Here is a 13,436-nt window from a genome sequence, read left to right as displayed (position 1 = left end):
AGGTGGGACCCTAACTAGGAATAGCAGCTGCTGTAGGCTTTTCTTGCATCACTTTAATTTACTTTCAATCTGAAATGCTCAAATGTGAAGTGCACTGATTAATAAAAAAAACTATCTGTTAGCAACTGGGAATAGCAGATGCTGAAGGTATTTGTTGCATCACTTTAATTTACTCTGCAACTGAAATGCTTCTATGTGAAGATGCAGAGATTAAATAGAAATCTTTTTGCACCAGGGAATAGCAGGTGCTCTAAGATTTTATTGCATTCCTTTAATTTATGTTCAAGCTATCATGCTCAAATTTAAAGTGCAGTGAATCATTAAATCAAACTATCTGTTAGCACCTGTGAATAGCAGATGCTGTAAGTTTTTATTGCATCCCTTTAATTTATGTTCAGGCTATCATGCTCATATTTGAAGTGCAGTGAATCATTAAATCAAACTATCTGTTAGCACCTGGGAATAGCAGATGCTGTAGGTATTTGTTGCATCACTTTAATTTACTCTGCAACTGACATGCTTCTATGTGAAGTGCACAGATTAAATAGAAATCTTTTTGCACCAGGGAATAGCAGGTGCTGTAAGATTTTATTGCATCCCTTTAATTTATGTTCAAGCTATCATGCTCAAATTTGAAGTGCAGTGAATCATTAAATCAAACTATCTGATAGTAACTGGGAATAGCAGATGCTGTAGGTATTTGTTGCATCACTTTAATTTATGTTCAAGCTATCATGCTCAAATTTGAAGTGCAGTGAATCATTAAATCAAACTATCTGTTAGCACCTGGGAATAGCAGATGCTGTAAGTTTTTATTGCATCACTTTAAATTACTCTCCAACTGAAATTCGTGAATGTGAAGTGCAGTGATTAATAAAAAATCTGTCTGTTAGTGCCTCTGAATACCAGATGTTTTAAGCTTTTATTGCATCATTTTATTTTCCTTTCATGCTAACATTCTAGAATATCAAGTGCAGTGATTAATAAAAAAAATTGTCATATTGGTCTTTTATCATATTTACTATGAATAGGCAATTTGAGTAAGTGTTTAAGGCTTACGGCCACACTAGTTTGAGAACGCCCAATCTCATCTGACCTTTGAAGCTAAGCAAATTTGGACTTGGATAGTACTGAGGTGGGACCCTACCTAGGAATACCAGCGGTTGTAGGCTTTTCTTGCATCACTTTAATTTACATTCAAGCTGACATGCTCAAATGTGAAGTGCACTGATTAATAGAAAAAACTATCTGTTAGCACCTGGGAATAGCAGCTGCTGTAAGATTTTATTGCATCCCTTTAATTTAATTTCAAGCTATCATGCTCAAATTTGAAGTGCAGTGAATCATTAAATCAAACTATCTGTTAGCACCTGGGAATAGCAGATGTTGTAAGTTTTTATTGCATCACTTTAATTTACTCTCCAACTGACATGCGTGAATGTGAAGTGCAGTGATTAATAAAAAATCTGTCTGTTAGTGCCTCTGAATCCCAGATGTTGTAAGCTTTTATTGCATCATTTTAAGTTACTTTCAAGCTAACATTCTAGAATGTCAATTGCAGTGATTAAATAAAAAAAATTGTCAGATTGGTCTTTGATCATATTTGCTATGAATAGGCAATTAGAGTAAGTGTTTAAGGCTTAGGGCCACACCAGGTTGAGAACGCCCAAGCTCATCTGACCTTTGAAGCTAAGTAAACTTGGACCTGGGTAGTACTGAGGTGGGACCCTAACTAGGAATAGCAGCTGCTGTAGGCTTTTCTTGCATCACTTTAATTTACTTTCAATCTGAAATGCTCAAATGTGAAGTGCACTGATTAATAAAAAAAACTATCTGTTAGCAACTGGGAATAGCAGATGCTGAAGGTATTTGTTGCATCACTTTAATTTACTCTGCAACTGACATGCTTCTATGTGAAGATGCATAGATTAAATAGAAATCTTTTTGCACCAGGGAATAGCAGGTGCTCTAAGATTTTATTGCATTCCTTTAATATATGTTCAAGCTATCATGCTCAAATTTAAAGTGCAGTGAATCATTAAATCAAACTATCTGTTAGCACCTGTGAATAGCAGATGCTGTAAGTTTTTATTGCATCCCTTTAATTTATGTTCAGGCTATCATGCTCATATTTGAAGTGCAGTGAATCATTAAATCAAACTATCTGTTAGCACCTGGGAATAGCAGATGCTGTAGGTATTTGTTGCATCACTTTAATTTACTCTGCAACTGACATGCTTCTATGTGAAGTGCACAGATTAAATAGAAATCTTTTTGCACCAGGGAATAGCAGGTGCTGTAAGATTTTATTGCATCCCTTTAATTTATGTTCAAGCTATCATGCTCAAATTTGAAGTGCAGTGAATCATTAAATCAAACTATCTGATAGTAACTGGGAATAGCAGATGCTGTAGGTATTTGTTGCATCACTTTAATTTATGTTCAAGCTATCATGCTCAAATTTGAAGTGCAGTGAATCATTAAATCAAACTATCTGTTAGCACCTGGGAATAGCAGATGCTGTAAGTTTTTATTGCATCACTTTAAATTACTCTCCAACTGAAATTCGTGAATGTGAAGTGCAGTGATTAATAAAAAATCTGTCTGTTAGTGCCTCTGAATACCAGATGTTTTAAGCTTTTATTGCATCATTTTATTTTCCTTTCATGCTAACATTCTAGAATATCAAGTGCAGTGATTAATAAAAAAAATTGTCATATTGGTCTTTTATCATATTTACTATGAATAGGCAATTTGAGTAAGTGTTTAAGGCTTACGGCCACACTAGTTTGAGAACGCCCAATCTCATCTGACCTTTGAAGCTAAGCAAATTTGGACTTGGATAGTACTGAGGTGGGACCCTACCTAGGAATACCAGCGGTTGTAGGCTTTTCTTGCATCACTTTAATTTACATTCAAGCTGACATGCTCAAATGTGAAGTGCACTGATTAATAGAAAAAACTATCTGTTAGCACCTGGGAATAGCAGCTGCTGTAAGATTTTATTGCATCCCTTTAATTTAATTTCAAGCTATCATGCTCAAATTTGAAGTGCAGTGAATCATTAAATCAAACTATCTGTTAGCACCTGGGAATAGCAGATGTTGTAAGTTTTTATTGCATCACTTTAATTTACTCTCCAACTGACATGCGTGAATGTGAAGTGCAGTGATTAATAAAAAATCTGTCTGTTAGTGCCTCTGAATCCCAGATGTTGTAAGCTTTTATTGCATCATTTTAAGTTACTTTCAAGCTAACATTCTAGAATGTCAATTGCAGTGATTAAATAAAAAAAATTGTCAGATTGGTCTTTGATCATATTTGCTATGAATAGGCAATTAGAGTAAGTGTTTAAGACTTAGGGCCACACCAGGTTGAGAACGCCCAAGCTTATCTGACCTTTGAAGCTAAGTAAACTTGGACCTGGGTAGTACTGAGGTGGGACCCTAACTAGGAATAGCAGCTGCTGTAGGCTTTTCTTGCATCACTTTAATTTACTTTCAATCTGAAATGCTCAAATGTGAAGTGCACTGATTAATAAAAAAAACTATCTGTTAGCAACTGGGAATAGCAGATGCTGAAGGTATTTGTTGCATCACTTTAATTTACTCTGCAACTGACATGCTTCTATGTGAAGATGCATAGATTAAATAGAAATCTTTTTGCACCAGAGAATAGCAGGTGCTCTAAGATTTTATTGCATTCCTTTAATTTATGTTCAAGCTATCATGCTCAAATTTAAAGTGCAGTGAATCATTAAATCAAACTATCTGTTAGCACCTGTGAATAGCAGATGCTGTAAGTTTTTATTGCATCCCTTGAATTTATGTTCAGGCTATCATGCTCATATTTGAAGTGCAGTGAATCATTAAATCAAACTATCTGTTAGCACCTGGGAATAGCAGATGCTGTAGGTATTTGTTGCATCACTTTAATTTACTCTGCAACTGACATGCTTCTATGTGAAGTGCACAGATTAAATAGAAATCTTTTTGCACCAGGGAATAGCAGGTGCTATAAGATTTTATTGCATCCCTTTAATTTATGTTCAAGCTATCATGCTCAAATTTGAAGTGCAGTGAATCATTAAATCAAACTATCTGTTAGCACCTGGGAATAGCAGCTGCTGTAAGATTTTATTGCATCCCTTTAATTTATGTTCAAGCTATCATGCTCAAATTTGAAGTGCAGTGAATCATTAAATCAAACTATCTGTTAGCACCTGGGAATAGCAGATGTTGTAAGTTTTTATTGCATCACTTTAATTTACTCTCCAACTGACATGCGTGAATGTGAAGTGCAGTGATTAATAAAAAATCTGTCTGTTAGTGCCTCTGAATCCCAGATGTTGTAAGCTTTTATTGCATCATTTTAAGTTACTTTCAAGCTAACATTCTAGAATGTCAAGTGCAGTGATTAAATAAATAAAATTGTCAGATTGGTCTTTGATCATATTTGCTATGAATAGGCAATTAGAGTAAGTGTTTAAGGCTTACGGCCGCACCAGGTTGAGAACGCCCAATCTCATCTGACCTTTGAAACTAAGCAAATTTGGACCTGGATAGTACTGAGGTGGGACCCTACCTAGGAATACCAGCTGCTGTAGGCTTTTCTTGCATCACTTTAATTTACTTTCAAGATGACATGCTTCTATGTGAAGTGCACAGATTAAATAGAAATCTTTTTGCACCAGGGAATAGCAGGTGCTGTAAGATTTTATTGCATCCCTTTAATTTATGTTCAAGCTATCATGGTCAAATTTGAAGTGCAGTGAATCATTAAATCAAACTATCTGTTAGCAACTGGGAATAGCAGATGCTGTAGGTATTTGTTGCATCACTTTAATTTATGTTCAAGCTATCATGCTCAAATTTGAAGTGCAGTGAATCATTAAATCAAACTATCTGTTAGCACCTGGGAATAGCAGATGCTGTAGGTATTTGGTGCATCACTTTAATTTGCTCTGCAACTGACATGCTTCTATGTGATGTGCACAGATTAAATAGAAATCTTTTTGCACCAGGGAATAGCAGGTGCTGTAAGATTTTATTGCATTCCTTTAATTCATGTTCAAGCTATCATGCTCAAATTTGAAGTGCAGTGAATCATTAAATCAAACTATCTGTTAGCACCTGGGAATAGCAGATGCTGTAAGTTTTTATTGCATCACTTTAATTTACTCTCCAACTGACATGCGTGAATGTGAAGTGCATTGATTAATAAAAAATCTGTCTGTTAGTGCCTCTGAATACCAGATGTTGTAAGCTTTTATTGCATCATTTTAAGTTACTTTCAAGCTAACATTCTAGAATGTCAAGTGCAGTGATTAATAAAAAAAATTCAGATTGGTCTTTGATCATATTTGCTATGAATAGGCAATTAGAGTAAGTATTTAAGACTTACGCCCACACCAGTTTGAGAACGCCCAATCTCACCTGACCTTTGAAGCTAAGCAAATTTGGATCTGGATAGTACTGAGGTGGGACCCTACCTAGGAATAGCAGGTGCTGTAGGCTTTTCTTGCATCACTTTAATTTACTTTCAAGCTGACATGCTCAAATGTGAAGTGCAGTGATTAATAAAAAAAAACTATCTGTGAGCACCTGGGAATAGCAGATGCTGTAGGTATTTGTTGCATCACTTTAATTTACTCTGCAACTGACATGCTTCTATGTGAAGTGCACAGATTAAAAAGAAATCTTTTTGCACCAGGGAATAGCAGGTGCTCTAAGATTTTATTGCATCCCTTTAATTTATGTTCAAGCTATCATGCTCAAATTTGAAGTGCAGTGAATCATTAAATCAAACTATCTGTTAGCAACTGGGAATAGCAGATGCTGTAGGTATTTGTTGCATCACTTTAATTTATGTTCAAGCTATCATGCTCAAATTTGAAGTGCAGTGAATCATTAAATCAAACTATCTGTTAGCAACTGGGAATAGCAGATGCTGTAGGTATTTGTTGCATCACTTTAATTTACTCTGCAACTGACATGCTTCTATGTTAAGTGCACAGATTAAATAGAAATCTTTTTGCACCAGGGAATAGCAGGTGCTGTAAGATTTTATTGCATCCCTTTAATTTATGTTCAGGCTATCAGGCTCAAATTTGAAGTGCAGTGAATCATTAAATCAAACTATCTGTTAGCACCTGGGAATAGCAGATGCTGTAAGTTTTTATTGGATCACTTTAAATTACTCTCCAACTGACATTCGTGAATGTGAAGTGCAGTGATTAATAAAAAATCTGTATGTTAGTGCCTCTGAATACCAAATGTTTTAAGCTTTTATTGCATCATTTTATTTTCCTTTCATGCTAACATTCTAGAATATCAAGTGCAGTGATTAATAAAAAAAAATTGTCATATTGGTCTTTGATCATATTTACTATGAATAGGCAATTTGAGTAAGTGTTTAAGGCTTACGGCCACACTAGTTTGAGAACGCCCAATCTCATCTGACCTTTGACGCTAAGCAAATTTGGACTTGGATAGTACTGAGGTGGGACCCTACCTAGGAATACCAGCTGCTGTAGGCTTTTCTTGCATCACTTTAATTTACATTCAAGCTGACATGCTCAAATGTGAAGTGCACTGATTAATAGAAAAAACTATCTGTTAGCACCTGGGAATAGCATATGCTGTAGGTATTTGTTGCATCACTTTAATTTACTCTGCAACTGACATGCTTCTATGTGAAGTGCACAGATTAAATAGAAATCTTTTTGCACCAGGGAATAGCAGGTGCTGTAAGATTTTATTGCATCCCTTTAATTTATGTTCAAGCTATCATGCTCAAATTTGAAGTGCAGTGAATCATTAAATCAAACTATCTGATAGTAACTGGGAATAGCAGATGCTGTAGGTATTTGTTGCATCACTTTAATTTATGTTCAAGCTATCATGCTCAAATTTGAAGTGCAGTGAATCATTAAATCAAACTATCTGTTAGCACCTGGGAATAGCAGATGCTGTAGGTATTTGGTGCATCACTTTAATTTGCTCTGCAACTGACATGCTTCTATGTGATGTGCACAGATTAAATAGAAATCTTTTTGCACCAGGGAATAGCAGGTGCTGTAAGATTTTATTGCATTCCTTTAATTCATGTTCAAGCTATCATGCTCAAATTTGAAGTGCAGTGAATCATTAAATCAAACTATCTGTTAGCACCTGGGAATAGCAGATGCTGTAAGTTTTTATTGCATCACTTTAATTTACTCTCCAACTGACATGCGTGAATGTGAAGTGCATTGATTAATAAAAAATCTGTCTGTTAGTGCCTCTGAATACCAGATGTTGTAAGCTTTTATTGCATCATTTTAAGTTACTTTCAAGCTAACATTCTAGAATGTCAAGTGCAGTGATTAATAAAAAAAATTCAGATTGGTCTTTGATCATATTTGCTATGAATAGGCAATTAGAGTAAGTATTTAAGACTTACGCCCACACCAGTTTGAGAACGCCCAATCTCACCTGACCTTTGAAGCTAAGCAAATTTGGATCTGGATAGTACTGAGGTGGGACCCTACCTAGGAATAGCAGCTGCTGTAGGCTTTTCTTGCATCACTTTAATTTACTTTCAAGCTGACATGCTCAAATGTGAAGTGCAGTGATTAATAAAAAAAAACTATCTGTGAGCACCTGGGAATAGCAGATGCTGTAGGTATTTGTTGCATCACTTTAATTTACTCTGCAACTGACATGCTTCTATGTGAAGTGCACAGATTAAAAAGAAATCTTTTTGCACCAGGGAATAGCAGGTGCTCTAAGATTTTATTGCATCCCTTTAATTTATGTTCAAGCTATCATGCTCAAATTTGAAGTGCAGTGAATCATTAAATCAAACTATCTGTTAGCAACTGGGAATAGCAGATGCTGTAGGTATTTGTTGCATCACTTTAATTTACTCTGCAACTGACATGCTTCTATGTTAAGTGCACAGATTAAATAGAAATCTTTTTGCACCAGGGAATAGCAGGTGCTGTAAGATTTTATTGCATCCCTTTAATTTATGTTCAGGCTATCAGGCTCAAATTTGAAGTGCAGTGAATCATTAAATCAAACTATCTGTTAGCACCTGGGAATAGCAGATGCTGTAAGTTTTTATTGGATCACTTTAAATTACTCTCCAACTGACATTCGTGAATGTGAAGTGCAGTGATTAATAAAAAATCTGTATGTTAGTGCCTCTGAATACCAAATGTTTTAAGCTTTTATTGCATCATTTTATTTCCTTTCATGCTAACATTCTAGAATATCAAGTGCAGTGATTAATAAAAAAAAATTGTCATATTGGTCTTTGATCATATTTACTATGAATAGGCAATTTGAGTAAGTGTTTAAGGCTTACGGCCACACTAGTTTGAGAACGCCCAATCTCATCTGACCTTTGACGCTAAGCAAATTTGGACTTGGATAGTACTGAGGTGGGACCCTACCTAGGAATACCAGCTGCTGTAGGCTTTTCTTGCATCACTTTAATTTACATTCAAGCTGACATGCTCAAATGTGAAGTGCACTGATTAATAGAAAAAACTATCTGTTAGCACCTGGGAATAGCATATGCTGTAGGTATTTGTTGCATCACTTTAATTTACTCTGCAACTGACATGCTTCTATGTGAAGTGCACAGATTAAATAGAAATCTTTTTGCACCAGGGAATAGCAGGTGCTGTAAGATTTTATTGCATCCCTTTAATTTATGTTCAAGCTATCATGCTCAAATTTGAAGTGCAGTGAATCATTAAATCAAACTATCTGATAGTAACTGGGAATAGCAGATGCTGTAGGTATTTGTTGCATCACTTTAATTTATGTTCAAGCTATCATGCTCAAATTTGAAGTGCAGTGAATCATTAAATCAAACTATCTGTTAGCACCTGGGAATAGCAGATGCTGTAAGTTTTTATTGCATCACTTTAAATTACTCTCCAACTGAAATTCGTGAATGTGAAGTGCAGTGATTAATAAAAAATCTGTCTGTTAGTGCCTCTGAATACCAGATGTTTTAAGCTTTTATTGCATCATTTTATTTTCCTTTCATGCTAACATTCTAGAATATCAAGTGCAGTGATTAATAAAAAAAATTGTCATATTGGTCTTTGATCATATTTACTATGAATAGGCAATTTGAGTAAGTGTTTAAGGCTTACGGCCACACTAGTTTGAGAACGCCCAATCTCATCTGACCTTTGAAGCTAAGCAAATTTGGACTTGGATAGTACTGAGGTGGGACCCTACCTAGGAATACCAGCGGTTGTAGGCTTTTCTTGCATCACTTTAATTTACATTCAAGCTGACATGCTCAAATGTGAAGTGCACTGATTAATAGAAAAAACTATCTGTTAGCACCTGGGAATAGCAGCTGCTGTAAGATTTTATTGCATCCCTTTAATTTATGTTCAAGCTATCATGCTCAAATTTGAAGTGCAGTGAATCATTAAATCAAACTATCTGTTAGCACCTGGGAATAGCAGATGTTGTAAGTTTTTATTGCATCACTTTAATTTACTCTCCAACTGACATGCGTGAATGTGAAGTGCAGTGATTAATAAAAAATCTGTCTGTTAGTGCCTCTGAATCCCAGATGTTGTAAGCTTTTATTGCATCATTTTAAGTTACTTTCAAGCTAACATTCTAGAATGTCAAGTGCAGTGATTAAATAAATAAAATTGTCAGATTGGTCTTTGATCATATTTGCTATGAATAGGCAATTAGAGTAAGTGTTTAAGGCTTACGGCCGCACCAGGTTGAGAACGCCCAATCTCATCTGACCTTTGAAACTAAGCAAATTTGGACCTGGATAGTACTGAGGTGGGACCCTACCTAGGAATACCAGCTGCTGTAGGCTTTTCTTGCATCACTTTAATTTACTTTCAAGATGACATGCTTCTATGTGAAGTGCACAGATTAAATAGAAATCTTTTTGCACCAGGGAATAGCAGGTGCTGTAAGATTTTATTGCATCCCTTTAATTTATGTTCAAGCTATCATGGTCAAATTTGAAGTGCAGTGAATCATTAAATCAAACTATCTGTTAGCAACTGGGAATAGCAGATGCTGTAGGTATTTGTTGCATCACTTTAATTTATGTTCAAGCTATCATGCTCAAATTTGAAGTGCAGTGAATCATTAAATCAAACTATCTGTTAGCACCTGGGAATAGCAGATGCTGTAGGTATTTGTTGCATCACTTTAATTTGCTCTGCAACTGACATGCTTCTATGTGATGTGCACAGATTAAATAGAAATCTTTTTGCACCAGGGAATAGCAGGTGCTGTAAGATTTTATTGCATTCCTTTAATTCATGTTCAAGCTATCATGCTCAAATTTGAAGTGCAGTGAATCATTAAATCAAACTATCTGTTAGCACCTGGGAATAGCAGATGCTGTAAGTTTTTATTGCATCACTTTAATTTACTCTCCAACTGACATGCATGAATGTGAAGTGCATTGATTAATACAAAATCTGTCTGTTAGTGCCTCTGAATACCAGATGTTGTAAGCTTTTATTGCATCATTTTAAGTTACTTTCAAGCTAACATTCTAGAATGTCAAGTGCAGTGATTAATAAAAAAAATTCAGATTGGTCTTTGATCATATTTGCTATGAATAGGCAATTAGAGTAAGTATTTAAGACTTACGCCCACACCAGTTTGAGAACGCCCAATCTCACCTGACCTTTGAAGCTAAGCAAATTTGGATCTGGATAGTACTGAGGTGGGACCCTACCTAGGAATAGCAGCTGCTGTAGGCTTTTCTTGCATCACTTTAATTTACTTTCAAGCTGACATGCTCAAATGTGAAGTGCAGTGATTAATAAAAAAAACTATCTGTGAGCACCTGGGAATAGCAGATGCTGTAGGTATTTGTTGCATCACTTTAATTTACTCTGCAACTGACATGCTTCTATGTGAAGTGCACAGATTAAAAAGAAATCTTTTTGCACCAGGGAATAGCAGGTGCTCTAAGATTTTATTGCATCCCTTTAATTTATGTTCAAGCTATCATGCTCAAATTTGAAGTGCAGTGAATCATTAAATCAAACTATCTGTTAGCAACTGGGAATAGCAGATGCTGTAGGTATTTGTTGCATCACTTTAATTTATGTTCAAGCTATCATGCTCAAATTTGAAGTGCAGTGAATCATTAAATCAAACTATCTGTTAGCAACTGGGAATAGCAGATGCTGTAGGTATTTGTTGCATCACTTTAATTTACTCTGCAACTGACATGCTTCTATGTTAAGTGCACAGATTAAATAGAAATCTTTTTGCACCAGGGAATAGCAGGTGCTGTAAGATTTTATTGCATCCCTTTAATTTATGTTCAGGCTATCAGGCTCAAATTTGAAGTGCAGTGAATCATTAAATCAAACTATCTGTTAGCACCTGGGAATAGCAGATGCTGTAAGTTTTTATTGGATCACTTTAAATTACTCTCCAACTGACATTCGTGAATGTGAAGTGCAGTGATTAATAAAAAATCTGTATGTTAGTGCCTCTGAATACCAAATGTTTTAAGCTTTTATTGCATCATTTTATTTTCCTTTCATGCTAACATTCTAGAATATCAAGTGCAGTGATTAATAAAAAAAAATTGTCATATTGGTCTTTGATCATATTTACTATGAATAGGCAATTTGAGTAAGTGTTTAAGGCTTACGGCCACACTAGTTTGAGAACGCCCAATCTCATCTGACCTTTGACGCTAAGCAAATTTGGACTTGGATAGTACTGAGGTGGGACCCTACCTAGGAATACCAGCTGCTGTAAGCTTTTCTTGCATCACTTTAATTTACATTCAAGCTGACATGCTCAAATGTGAAGTGCACTGATTAATAGAAAAAACTATCTGTTAGCACCTGGGAATAGCAGCTGCTGTAGGCATTTCTTGCATCACTTTAATTTACTTTCAAGCTGACATGCTCAAATGTGAAGTGCAGTGATTAATAGAAAAAAGTATCTGTTAGCACCTGGGAATAGCATATGCTGTAGGTATTTGTTGCATCACTTTAATTTACTCTGCAACTGACATGCTTCTATGTGAAGTGCACAGATTAAATAGAAATCCTTTTGCACCAGGGAATACCAGGTGCTTTAAGATTTTATTGCATCCCTTTAATTTAAGTTCAGGCTATCATGCTCAAATTTGAAGTGCAGTGAATCATTATATCAAACTATCTGTTAACACCTGGGAATAGCAGATGCTGTAAGTTTTTATTGCATCCCCTTAATTTATGTTCAGGCTATCATGCTCAAATTTGAAGTGCAGTGAATCATTAAATCAAACTATCTGTTAGCTCCTGGGAATAGCAGATGCTGTAAGTTTTTATTGCATCCCTTTAATTTATGTTCAGGCTATCATGCTCAAATTTGAAGTGCAGTGAATCATTAAATCAAACTATCTGTTAGCACCTGGGAATAGCAGATGCTGTAAGTTTTTATTGCATCACTTTAATTTACTCTCCAACTGACATGCGTGAATGTGAAGTGCAGTGATTAATAAAAAATCTGTCTGTTAGTGCCTCTGAATACCAGATGTTGTAAGCTTTTATTGCATCATTTTAAGTTACTTTCAAGCTAACATTCTAGAATGTCAAGTGCAGTGATTAATAAAAAAAATTCAGATTGGTCTTTGATCATATTTGCTATGAATAGGCAATTAGAGTAAGTGTTTAAGACTTACGCCCACACCAGTTTGAGAACGCCCAATCTCACCTGACCTTTGAAGCTAAGCAAATTTGGATCTGGATAGTACTGAGGTGGGACCCTACCTAGGAATAGCAGCTGCTGTAGGCTTTTCTTGCATCACTTTAATTTACTTTCAAGCTGACATGCTCAAATGTGAAATGCAGTGATTAATAAAAAAACTATCTGTTAGCACCTGGGAATAGCAGATGGTGTAGGTATTTGTTGCATCACTTTAATTTACTTTCAAGCTGACATGCTTCTATGTGAAGTGCACAGATTAAATAGAAATATTTTTGCACCAGGGAATAGCAGGTGCTGTAAGATTTTATTGCATCCCTTTAATTTATGTTCAAGCTATCATGCTCAAATTTGAAGTGCAGTGAATCATTAAATCAAACTATCTGTTACCAACTGGGAATAGCAGATTCTGTAGGTATTTGTTGCATCACTTTAATTTATGTTCAAGCTATCATGCTCAAATTTGAAGTGCAGTGAATCATTAAATCAAACTATCTGTTAGCACCTGGGAATAGCAGATGCTGTAGGTATTTCTTGCATCACTTTAATTTATGTTCAGGCTATCATGCTCAAATTTGAAGTGCAGTGAATCATTAAATCAAACTATCTGTTAGTTTTTATTGCATCACTTTAATTTACTTTCAAGCTGACATGCTCAAATGTGAAGTGCAGTGATTAATAAAAAAAACTATCTGTTAGCACCTGGGAATAGCAGATGCTGTA

General features: G+C 35.5%; 6 pseudogenes; all 6 read left to right on the top strand.

Annotated features, from left to right (window-relative positions):
- The first annotated feature begins 1,053 nt into the window (after positions 1-1,053).
- LOC118240186 lies at positions 1,054-1,172 on the top strand (annotated as a pseudogene).
- Positions 1,173-2,771: 1,599 nt separating this feature from the next.
- On the top strand, positions 2,772-2,890 carry LOC118240185 (annotated as a pseudogene).
- A 3,529-nt stretch (positions 2,891-6,419) lies between these two features.
- Positions 6,420-6,538, top strand: LOC118240253 (annotated as a pseudogene).
- Positions 6,539-8,346: 1,808 nt separating this feature from the next.
- On the top strand, positions 8,347-8,465 carry LOC118240252 (annotated as a pseudogene).
- Positions 8,466-9,148: 683 nt separating this feature from the next.
- LOC118240184 lies at positions 9,149-9,267 on the top strand (annotated as a pseudogene).
- A 2,394-nt stretch (positions 9,268-11,661) lies between these two features.
- On the top strand, positions 11,662-11,780 carry LOC118240180 (annotated as a pseudogene).
- Positions 11,781-13,436: the final 1,656 nt, after the last annotated feature.

The sequence above is a fragment of the Electrophorus electricus genome, chromosome 19, assembly GCF_013358815.1.
Source record: "Electrophorus electricus isolate fEleEle1 chromosome 19, fEleEle1.pri, whole genome shotgun sequence".
NCBI classification, from domain to species: Eukaryota; Metazoa; Chordata; class Actinopteri; order Gymnotiformes; family Gymnotidae; genus Electrophorus; species Electrophorus electricus.
The sequence above is the reverse complement of the archived record's forward strand: the minus strand, read 5'-3'. Positions and strand labels throughout refer to the sequence as shown.